Source organism: Malaclemys terrapin, chromosome 4, assembly GCF_027887155.1.
Source record: "Malaclemys terrapin pileata isolate rMalTer1 chromosome 4, rMalTer1.hap1, whole genome shotgun sequence".
Lineage (NCBI taxonomy): Eukaryota > Metazoa > Chordata > Testudines > Emydidae > Malaclemys > Malaclemys terrapin.
Genome location: NC_071508.1, coordinates 68027015 through 68039165, shown reverse-complemented (window position 1 = coordinate 68039165; position 12151 = coordinate 68027015). Strand labels below are relative to the sequence as shown.

General features: G+C 40.5%; 1 long non-coding RNA gene across 1 annotated transcript; it reads left to right on the top strand.

Annotated features, from left to right (window-relative positions):
- Nucleotides 1-2941: 2941 nt before the first annotated feature.
- Nucleotides 2942-5118, top strand: LOC128835874 (uncharacterized). The gene is made up of 3 exons (XR_008444708.1): nt 2942-3027; nt 3125-3232; nt 4949-5118. It is a non-coding gene; the product is annotated as an uncharacterized LOC128835874 (long non-coding RNA).
- Nucleotides 5119-12151: the final 7033 nt, after the last annotated feature.

Below are 12151 nucleotides of genomic sequence, written 5' to 3'. Positions count from 1 at the left end.
TATATATAACATCGCTTAGCGTGATTACTTTTCTCCCCCCACCCCACACACACTTTTCCACTTCACTTCAAAAAGTGGCTGTTTTTAAAATCAATATGTAGGATTTTCTAGCTATAAAAACAGATCTTGTCAATATATCTTGCATGTCATGTTACTATTGATCCTGTAAAGCATTCGACCAAGCACAAATAGTAATATGACTGACTAAACAATTATTAGCTCTAAATTTAGCTAGGGAAAGACTACACTTCCTACAGCTACAGACAAGTAGGATCTGCATAATTTATCATTTCCAACAGCCTCACTCACATGCAGCTCATGAAAAGTGCTCCATATTTCAGTCCTGATGCTCTAGCTTAAATATCTCTAGCAAAGAACCTAAAACAAAAACTCCAGCAAACATGTAACATAAGGAAACCCAACATGACTGTCGCACCCAGACAACAAAATATAAAGAAGATGGGATCAATGGAAGGAAATGTCAGATGGACCATTGCAATCTGAATGTGGGCTGTTTACTCCCTGGCCATGATGCTTCTTGGATGTACACTGGTTTTGCACTACTTCAGTGGCAAGTATCAGAGGGGTAGCCGTGTTAGTCTGAATCTGTAAAAAGCAACAGAGGGTCCTGTGGCACCTTTGAGACTAACAGAAGTACTGGGAGCATAAGCTTTCGTGGGTAAGAACCTCACTTCTTCAGATGCAAGTAATGGAAATCTCCAGAGGCAGGTATATATCAGTGTGGAGATAACGAGGTTAGTTCAATCAGGGAGGGTAAGGTGCTCTGCTAGCAGTTGAGGTGTGAACACCAAGGGAGGAGAAACTGTTTCTGTACTTCAGTGGCGTTACTCCAGGTTTAAACTGTAGAAACTGAGATGAGACACAGGCTAACAGTTTTGAGGCAATATTACATTCTGGAGGTCATTCTGATCTCTCCTAAGTCACTGAAGTTACACCAGTGTAAAACTAGTGTAAGCCCAGTGACTTATATTAGAGTAAGTGAGATCAGAATCAGGCCTGCTATTTTCAATCAGTTTATTATAGTTGAACCAGTGATTCAAGAAACTCAAGAGGTGTGTGTATGTAGTGCTTATGTGCATATCGCACCTCTTTAGATCATTATTTATAGTAAAAGTTAGGTCTGAAATGATGTCCTGCTTGTTGTGTATCCACATATGATATTTTCCAGAAGCGAGCTTCTTAACTTTTTAAGTATCACACTCCTCCCCATTCTTTGTCTAGAAATTAAAAGCTGCAAACTATCAGATTTGTTAGGCTAGGTCCCAGATCTACAGAAAAGTAACTAAAGAATATGTCCTGTGGCACCTTAGAGACTAACAGATGTATTGGAGCATGAGCTTTCGTGGGTGAATACCCACTTCATCAGATGCGTGTAGTGGAAATTTCCAGAGGCAGGTATAAATATGCAAGCAAGAGTGAGTCAGGCTAGAGATAATGAGGTTAGTTCAATCAGGGAGGATGAGGTCCTCTTCTAGCAGTTGAGGTGTGAACACCAAGGGAGGAGAAACTGCTTTTATAGTTGGCTAGCCATTCACAGTCTTTGTTTAATCCTGAGCTGATGGTGTCAAATTTGCAGTGAACTGAAGCTCAGCAGTTTCTCTTTGAAGTCTGGTCCTGAAGTTTTTTTGCTGCAGGATGGCTACCTTTAAATCTGCTATTGTTTGTCCAGGGAGGTTGCAGTGTTCTCCTACAGGTTTTTGTATATTGCCATTCCTGATATCTGACTTGTGTCCATTTATCCTTTTACGTAGGGACTGTCCAGTTTGGCCGATGTACATAGCAGAGGGGCATTGCTGGCATATAATAGCGTATATTACATTGGTGGATGTGCAGGTGAATGAACCGGTGATGGTGTGGCTGATCTGGTTAGGTCCTATGATGGTGTCGCTGGTGTAGATATGTGGGCAGAGTTGGCATCGAGGTTTGTTGCATGGATTGGTTCCTGAGTTAGAGTTACTATGGTGCAGTGTGTAGTTACTGGTGAGAATATGCTTCAGGTTAGCGGGGTGTCTGTGGGCAAGGACTGATCTGCCACCCAAGGCCTGTGAAAGTGAGGGATCGTTGTCCAGGATGGGTTGTAGATCACTGATGATGCGTTGGAGAGGTTTTAGCTGGGGACTGTATGTGATGGCCAGTGGAGTTCTGTTGGCTTCTTTCTTGGGCTTGTCTTGCAGTAGGAGGCTTCTGGGTACATGTCTGGCTCTGTTGATCTGTTTCCTTATTTCCTCGTGCAGGTATCGTAGTTTTGAGAATGCTTGGTGAAGATTTTGTAGGTGTTGGTCTCTGTCTGAGGGGTTGGAGCAGATATGGTTGTATCTCAGTGCTTGGCTGTAGACAATGGATTGTGTGGTGTGTCCAGGATGGAAGCTGGAGGCATGAAGGTAGGTATAGCGGTCGGTGGGTTTTCGGTAAAGGGTGGTGTTAATGTGACCATCACTTATTTGCACCGTGGTGTCTAGGAAGTGGACCTCCCATGTAGACTGGTCCAGGCTGAGGTTGATGGAAAATGTTGGCATATTGTGGGGCCATGCGGGTGACCATAGCGGTGCCACTGGTCTGGAGGTATATATCATCATCAAATTTGAAATAGTTGTATGTGAGGATAAAGTCACAGAGCTCAGCAACCAGTTGTGCTGTGGCATCATCAGGGATGTAGAAGCTCTTTACACAAACATCCCACACACAGATGGAATACAAGCTGTCAGGAACAGTATCCCTGAATATGCCAACATTTTTATGGCTGACCTGGAACAACGCTTCCTCAGCTCTCGTTCACTCACACCCCTTCTCTACCTACGCTACATTGATGACATCTTCATCATCTGGACCCATGGGAAGGAGACTCTGGAAAAATTCCACCACGATTTCAACAGCTTCCACCCCACCTTCAACCTCAGCCTGGACCAATCTACACGGGACTCTTTGCTGCTTTTACAGATCAAGACTAACACAACTATCCCTCTGATAAGGAATATGGGAATGATAATCTTCAAAGCTCACACCCAGGTTTGTCACTTCATCTCTCTGACAGTACAGAAGTGAAAATTATTTAGACACATTAACCTGTTTGAGGATGAACATCCTATTTTGCTTTTGTTTACAGGTTATACTCTGAGAAGGAGCATATGCTAAGCAATAAAACCTTATTTTCATCATAAACGGAGAATTTAAGACCCACGCAGTATCTGCTTTCTCAAGGTCCATGAAGATGGTAAATAACAGTTTAAGCAACTGTTAAACTGACAACAGATTTTTTCACCCTTTGTCTGCTGTGGTTTAAATATATTAAGATGCCAGCAACATACTTTGGCTAGCAAGGTGTTTAAAGGGAGGAAATGGAGCTTAGTTGCAAAAGTTAACAGTTCAAATCATGCATGCTAATGGTTCTTAGTAAATTGATATGTTATTATTGCTTAATTTTGGTAAACATTCTTACTGAAAAATATTCTCTCAATTGCAGCCCATCTAAAATAGGCTCATTTATGCTAATGTCTTTCTCCTTGACACTCGGTAAATTCTTCCTAATGCATTAATTATGACTCCAGATAGACCAATGATTATTTCATATATGCTAATTAGGAATCATTTTATTCAGTCTGCCGCACACATCAGTAAACAAGTGGAATGAATTCCCCACAGAGAGGATAAAAAGACAATGATTTCCTTTCCACTGCAGCTTAGAGAATTTACCCCACGATCAAGAAGTAATTAGAGAAGAAAATGAGGAGTTAGAAAAAATACATTTACAGGTGTGAGGCACTAAGAGCCTGTTCCTTCCCAGAGATGGAATAAAAGCAGACGGCTTCATAGCTAATGAGTTTTTACCATATATGATTAGAAACCCTAATCTCCTTTCCATAAAAGTAAATAAAAAAATACAATCAAATTAGTTCCATTTGTAGTAGAACAAATTGATATGAAATAGTCTTGTTTGAATGCTGGGATTGAAAGAGATGTGAAGTTGAAACAAAATGTGTGATGCTCTATTCTCAATTCTAATCTCTAGATGCTATGGTTAGGATTTAGCTAATTTACAAGAGTTTTTCTTTGCACTAGTTAAGAACCACTTCATGTGGTATCAAAGCCCCCAATCTTACAACTGGATCCACCTAGGTCCCTTTGTAGGGCCCTGGTGACTGCTGTATAGATACAAGGAGTTTATCCACACAGATCTCCTTGCTGGATTGGGGTCAAAGTGAAATGGAAAGTGAATTAGTAAAAATGGTATCTCAGGACTCCATACATAAGCCCAAATTTTCAAATATGCACATGCCTAAGGGCCCAGGCACTTAGCGTGTAACTCTCCAATATGTGCATGTGCAGGTCAGGGCTGTATGTATGCCTACAGGCATATGCCCAGAGAATGTGGACTTGTGTGTGGATTTGCATGCCAAATTTGGGTGAATGTTTGAAAATTTAGACTTTATTTTTCTCTCAGTATCTTTCAAACCAAGTTTACTCATTTTACAAAGTTGCACACTCATCCTAGGATCTGAGAGTCAAACTGGGCGCTCTCTCTTTGTGACATCATTAAAAATGAAGATTGTACAATTATGATGCATGAGCCAGACTAGAATTCAATTAAATCCCCAAAGTTGTTTAAATACTTCAGTGATTGGGGCCTGATTGATTAACAGATGGGGTGAATTTTATGTGCATTTGTGTGCTTACATTGTAGGAAAGTCTAGCCCTAAGGTGGCTTAGTTTGGTGCCTAGTTTGGATCGGGGTACAAACTACCCCAGAGTTTAGGGGCATTTAGATGAAGGCTTTTAGTTTCGGCCTGTGTTTATTACTTAATGAACTGAACTCCATATTAATCATCCTTAGGAATAGCAATTTGGTATTTAATTGATGTTGTTGGAGGTACTGTACGTTAGTATGCTATTTAGGATATAAAAGGCTTGTTGCTTTTTTCTTTTAATACAGGGGATACCAACAAATGGAAACTTAAAGGAGGATTGTGGTTCATGCTCTGTAAGATGATTTGGTTCTGGGTAAAGATGGCTCCATTTTAGTAATATTGACATCAGCATCAACACGTGACATTTCATAACTTGTCCTGCACATCAAGCTACGTTCTATAGAATTTTCAGTGATATCTGTGTTTATCCCATGGAGTTTGATTAATCGGAAAATGAATATTATACTAGCTCAACTGCTAAAAACAAAAAGCACTTTTGTGAAATAACTTCTATGCTTTTGTATTTTCATCATAAGTAGTTTGGCAATCTTCCTAACTCTTCAGCCTGAAGGTCTATATTGTTATCCCTAATGGAAGAATAAAGAGATGAATCTACTAACTTCTCTATGAAACAATGCTGGGGAGAAATATCCAAGATTATTAAAATTAACATCAATCAGTTTAGACAGATAATCAATAATTGTCCACTTAGGTTGTTCAGTCATCCACAGTGCCAAGAAATAAACGTTGCTATAGTCTGTTTTAGCTGACATTACTCTTGTAATGAATTCAGAGTGGGCTCTTTTGGAAAGCACCTTGAAAATAAGATCCTGGGAAAGAGTAGAGTTTAAGTTAGCTCACATATTCTTGTCTACCAGTGCAAAATGCCACTGTTTGATAGGATAGCCATTGGAGCTTATGAAAATGATAACGAAAGATCAGAAGGATATTGTTCAACAGCATTAGTCATAATGATACCATTCTAAACTATTAGCAGTTTTTAAAAAAAATATAATTGCTAATGGACTGTGTGTTTATCACACCATAGCAGAACTATTTTTTGCCACTACAGATTATTAGAGAGGAGAGACTGGAATTCCAGCTATCTGAATGGTGCTGTTATGAATAGCAAAGTTATTGAAAGCTAATTAAACAGTAATGGTGGTCCCTGTATGGTGCTGAGGCAATAGTATGCTTCTCTAATCTTTTGATACACAGTCCTAATTTTTAGATGTGTGCATCTCAAAAACCATTAAATGAAGCCATGTGGAAATTGAGTCCTAGTCAGTCTTTTAATATGTAAAAAGTACTAATGCTTTCTTTGTTCTGCTCAGAATCAAAAGCTGCAGGAATCTTTAAATAAATTTGCATTTTTAACAGCCATCTTGTCACTAGCCACCATGCCCTGGAAATCTGAAAAAAATTCATTTTTTTAAACAAAGAAACAAATTAAATAATACAGACAAAATTTGAGAGGGTAGTCAGTTTAACACCACTGTGTAGCAGGGAGGAACACTCACCTCCCAAGTGCCTACAAGCAGCTAAGTGTGGTATCCAATCCTTGTCCACTTCTGGATTTCCCCTGTAGATTACCGACCTTCCTAGACAGGTCTTCAGTGGCTTAGCCCTCCAGTCAAGCCACAGTCAAAATGGACCCCTTCCCATGTATTCAAGTCCAAGACAAACCCAAAACAAACGTTTGCCAATCCCAGTCTCAAGCTGGATCCAACCTCTACTTCCTGAGGGTTACTTCTCTCTTCCGTCCCTCTAGTGCTCCTTTGAGTCTCTCCCTGTTCACCAAACTATCTGCCTTCACCCGGGTCTTCAGTGCCCATCTCTGGGCCTTTTAAATCCATTCCTTCACCTGGGCTTCTGAAGAAGCCTTATGCCTGTCTCAGGCTTAGATCACTTTGCCAGTGGCAGAACCCAGGCCCACCCACTACTCAGGTTCCAGCCCAGCGACCTTATAAACAACAGCCACATAGTGCTGCCTTTAATTAGCATTCCCCAGGTTTCATTCTACCTGGTCCCTTTGGCTTCAGCCTTTACCCTAGGGTTAGAGTTTTCAGGACCTCTCAGTCCCAGGTTTAGAAAATGCAGCCTGGAAAGCTCTTTTGTCCAGAGCAGAGCCCCCTTCTTTAGCCCCAGACAAGAACTGACATGCTCAGGCCCTGCAACTCTATTTAATCTGAGCCTGCTGGGCTGATTGGCTGCTTCCACGCAGCCTTTCTAGGCAGGCCTGGAGGACCCATCTTTGCTGCTCTTCCTAGGGTGGGATGTAGTAGAACTGCAGAGCCACCAGCAGCAAGCCCCGAAGGGCCAAGTACACCCCATCACACACCTGCTTAATGTTATGCATAGGAATAGTCCTGGTGACTTCAAGCAGGTCAGAATAACAACTAGTCCCAACAGATTTGTCTCTAGTGCCATGTGGACTGTACAAGGACCAGATAGTCTGTTCTAAGAGTCCAACGCTGTTGCCCAGTGAATCCACCTAAGCACTATGGTAACTAGTTGGATGGCCCATAGTCAGGACATAAAGAGGTTCAGTTTGCTGCTGCCTCCACTGCCCTTCTGCCAAAATTTCTGCAGTTCTTTGGGTAGGCAGTGTATCTGTTCCTTGGCTTTGGGTGGACTGAGGTGGATGGAAACCTTGACTTGCTTCTCTCACTCTTTTGGAGGGCATAGGCCTCCCTCCTTCCATTCTTACTCAGATGTTGGGAGTTTTCCTGAGTAAGAGATGAGTAAAAACTGATTGAAGACCTCGGGGTTTGTCCATAAAACAATATTTTGAAAAATTGCCTAAGATTAATTTGCCCTGTTTGGTTTGCTTTTTATCAGGAGGGAATACACCATATGTAAGTTACAGATAGGATTTTATGCAGTATAGAGGGAGCCTAAGAATGGTGAACCTTTTCCAGTTAAGCATTAGAAGACATGTGGATACAGTGTTGGAACAAAATGGCTCATATTAACTGTAGGCATGGCTAGACAAGAGTAATTGAACATGTGGGAGGCCTCATTCTTTGGAAGACAGGATTAGGGAGGTACATAGATCAGCAGGCTGAAAACGGAATGTTTTTGCTATCTAAAATAGGTAAATAGGTCAGTAAGCTCAGACAGAGAATGTCTGAGCTAGCTAAGATAAGAGGTGGAACACCCAGGAAACCATTTACCAAGAACAAGATAAGTCAGGAGCATAAAGATGAGGTAAAAAATAAAGTTGAGCATAGGCAGTGTGTGGACAGAACATACTATAACCTATAAAGTAACCAAGCCAATCCCCAAATGTGTGATGCAATGTTTAGTAAATGTAAAGTAATTTGTAAACATATAAAGGAAGAGGTTTGCTGTGTAACTTTGAATGTGTGGTATGCCTTATACCCAACTCAGCGTAGACTTGCTGTATGCCAAATAAAGATGCCTGAGTGACGAAGTCCAGTGTTGAGCTGAGTTCTTAGGAACAAAGTGGATACGGTCTCAGAGGCTACTGAGTGAATAAGGTCTCAGAAGCCACCTGAACATATTCCTGAGTGGATAAGGTATCACAAGCTACCCCAACATTAACAAAGCCTCATACTCTTTCAAACTGCATCTGCTCTAAATATTGAATGTGGAGCAGGCATTTGAGATTCCAGTCCAGAAATTATAACTTGTAAAGCATCAGCGGACCAGTATGAAACTACAGGCCTCCTATTCATCAGCTCCATGCTGTATGAACAAGCCCCATTTCTGTAATCAATCTTTTAGTGTTTGTAACTGGTACTGAGCATCTTTATGCCTGTGCTATGTTCCAAGTGAAAACCAACCAAGGAGAAAATAGATTTCTCAATCAAAAGTTTTATTTATATTCTGACACACAAATCAGCATCCTTCATTTCTTCATGCAGATTCGTATTCCCTAATGCTCTTTTGTTCAGAAGATACTATGTACCTGTCTCAGCTATAGCCTTTTACTGGCGACATTAGAATAGATTTTGGATGCACATTGTGAAGATTCTTACTAAATTACTACATTTCAAGCCACATTTATTTAGAAGACTATTTACAGATTTCCTTTTGGGGGGCGATGGAGGGGTGTTGTTAAAGCCAGGCTGCTTCATTTTCAAATTTGGAAAAATATTATTTCTCACTGAAGAAAAAAAATCCCACTCTGGACAAGTCTGACATCAATTATGTGGAAATTTTTAGAGCATTCAGTGTAATGGATGATAGTTTTAATTACTTAAATACATAATTGCCTGACACTAATCCTGATCATGATTGTGTTCCCTTTTCACCTGTACAAGACACTTACAAAACGAACATTGACGCATAATTGTTTATTTTTATGCTATGTTGGTAATTGCATTACATGTCATTTGTTGAGAATTTTAAAATAGCAGGAGGGCTTTGAAAGTGCCTGGGAGCTGGGCCCAATGAAGGCATGGACTGGACCAGGAGGACTGGCATGCTGAAAGTATCACAGCCTGTCTAGTTAATGGCCATTAATTGAGCCTGGATGAGCATTTTAAATTGTGCCCAGCTAGGAAAAAATAATGGCCATTTAACCAAAAACATAGAGGTACTATTTGATGGTTTGGCTGATTTGCAAAGGAAATCTCCTCTAAGGAGGAGGCATATTTTCTGTGGCTTGTGACTCCTGGCTATATCTTGTTTATTTTCACCACAAGCTTCAGTTGCTAATAATGGATGGCATGTTACTTCTGCATGAAATTTCAAGCCTTAGAAATAGTGACATATTGAGCTAAAAGTGAAGTTTACAAGTTGATCTACGCAAAAGGTTTGGGTTCTTAAAACACATTAAATGCATAAAAGGAAGATTTATTGTAAAGTTTTAATCCATTTTGTTCAGCTGTCTATATTTAATACACACCTCTGGTTTTGGAGTTCTGTTCCTCACCGTGCATGTAATAAAGTTAAATGCAACCATGTGACCATATGAATTGTTACAAACACTGTCACCACAAAGTCACTATTGCACATTAGTGGTTAAAAGCGAAACACTCTTTCAAAGCTCCATATTTTAAAGATCAATAAAGGGATAAAAGTTAATGAAGTGTTGCCGCAGGTGAATAATGCACTAAAAGGACATAAGCAAGTAAACAAAATGGCAAAATATTAGTTAACTTCTAACTAACTTCTCCTCTGCAACCAAGGTCCACTGGATGCAGGGAGAATACATCTGGGGAAAGATATTGTCAGGGAGCTGGTTATGAATTCCTGATACTGGAGGCTGATCTATGCTAGTCCCAGCATAAATTAGCACAGTGTAGGGTCTGTAAGGGAGGATCACCAGAGCACAGCATAGCTCTCCTGTGACTTTCCTCGCTCCCTACCTCTTTTCACTCCCAACATACTCCTTACACCAAGGAGAGAGGGAGCATGACTGGCACCGGAGCCAGCCTTATGCCAGTAGAATATGCCTCATGTTAATCCTTCAGGGGAATTCTTCACTGGCCATTTGTAGCTAGGATCATGATCAGGAGCAGCCCTAGCCATTCTACCAGCCATCAATGGGCAGAAAATAGTTTTGCTGTTCTGGAGCAACTGAACAAAAGCAACCAATCAATGAGCTAAAAAAGCCTAGAGGCACAGCAATGTGGAGCCTCCTGAAAGTTGGCATTCAGGGTGACTGTCCTGCCAGGGCCGGCTCTAACTTTTTTGCTGCCCCAAACAGCAAAAAAAAGCGCCGCGCTGCCCCCCCGCCACCCCAAGATTGGCCGCCCCTTACCAGGTGCCGCCCCAAGCATGTGCTTGGTTGCCTGGTGCCTGGAGCCTGGAGCCGGCCCTGTGTCCTGCTTGCCTACCCCTAGAACTGGCCCTGGTTAGAATGCTGTCTCTTTGCATGGCCTTAGTGCAAAAGGTCCTGATCTTAAGGGCCAGTCTGGCCCCCTGGGGTTATGAACTTTTATTTTTGAAAAAGGACACCAGGGCTGAAATCCTCAGGGATATTAAGTATCTAACTCCCATTGACTTCAGTGGGGCCAATTGCTCAAAACTGAAAACTCTTACCCACCTGTCTAGTCCCACTGATGTCACTGAAATAAGAAATCCCTGTATTTAAATCAATGTGATCACTCTCACGAGTGAGAATCAGGTCATAAGAGATCACTTCATACTGAAAAGTAAGTTGTTTGAAAGCTCTTAACAAAATATACAGTGTGTGGACAGGATCAAAACCACAGTGATTGGAAGGAGGCATTACAACAAATTTATCAAGCTTTTGATTTGGGATTTGCTTTATTGCTGTCGCAAATGCATCTTTATCCTTCCACCGACTATTAGCAAATGCCAAAAATAAATAAATAAATAAAGGGAAAGACGCATGGACATGAAGACTTTTCCAGTTACTCTTCACCTCCTTTATCATTACAGTTCCCAGAATTTCAGGGAGGAGTACTTTGCTTGATCACTTCTTTAAATTGCTCAGCTACAATGCTCTGTTTGTCCACAAATCACCAAAATGCATTTCTCTGAACAGAATATCTTTTAGCAAGGAAGAGGAAATGAGTACAAATCCTCCCACTACACTTACAAATGGGGAAACCCAGAAGGCAATCAAAAAGGCACAACATACTGAACTATCACCAATCATTTATTTATCTCACGCATGGCAGAAGAATAATCCCTTTGCTCACAGCAGCATTTACAAACACCACGGATTGGGAATGGAACATCAGACCTGACTCTTTGTGATTAGCAGGCAATTAGTTTTAATTTGTTGTTAGTGATAAAAGAATTAGCAATGGTGGTTTCTCGGACCATATTTAACCATAATTTTTGGTAAGCCCAATTTTGTATGATTATATAACCTACCATTCCTGGTTACATTATTGCTTCCTGTTCATACAGGCATAAATCTTTCACGGGTAGTGTAGTCTATTTCTAATGAAAGTCTTAAACCTTAGAATAAGAAGCACTCAATTGAGGTGCTTTAGAAACAGTATCTCATTCAAACTGCTTAGGAGGCTGCTTAAGTACCTCGCTGCCCAAATGACTTAGGGAAATTAATGGACCAAATTAAAGTAAAAACCTTGATATTCCTTTCTTGTTACAAAACCAGGACAACCTAAAATTGCTGGGGGAGATTATATAAACAATCAGCTGCTAACAATGCTTTCCTAAGTGAGCCAATATATCAACATTATTTGGAATTCCAGATTTCACTGGGAAGAGCAATTATATTAGTGAAAAGTAATGGGGTTTAAAGCTTTTCAGGATTTTAAGAATTTTCCTTATGTAGCTAAGTAAGTTTTTTTTGTAATCTATATAAGTTTATTAATTCATTTAGATATGGTACTAATTAGAACTGGACTCGATCAGCAGAAATGTAGATCCTGATTCCCAATGTCTCAAAGTTCTGTGTGTTTGGAGCCAGGTGTGCCATATCTGTATGAATTTATAAACTCTATTTTATATTATGTGTTCAAAACATGTCTGTGAGT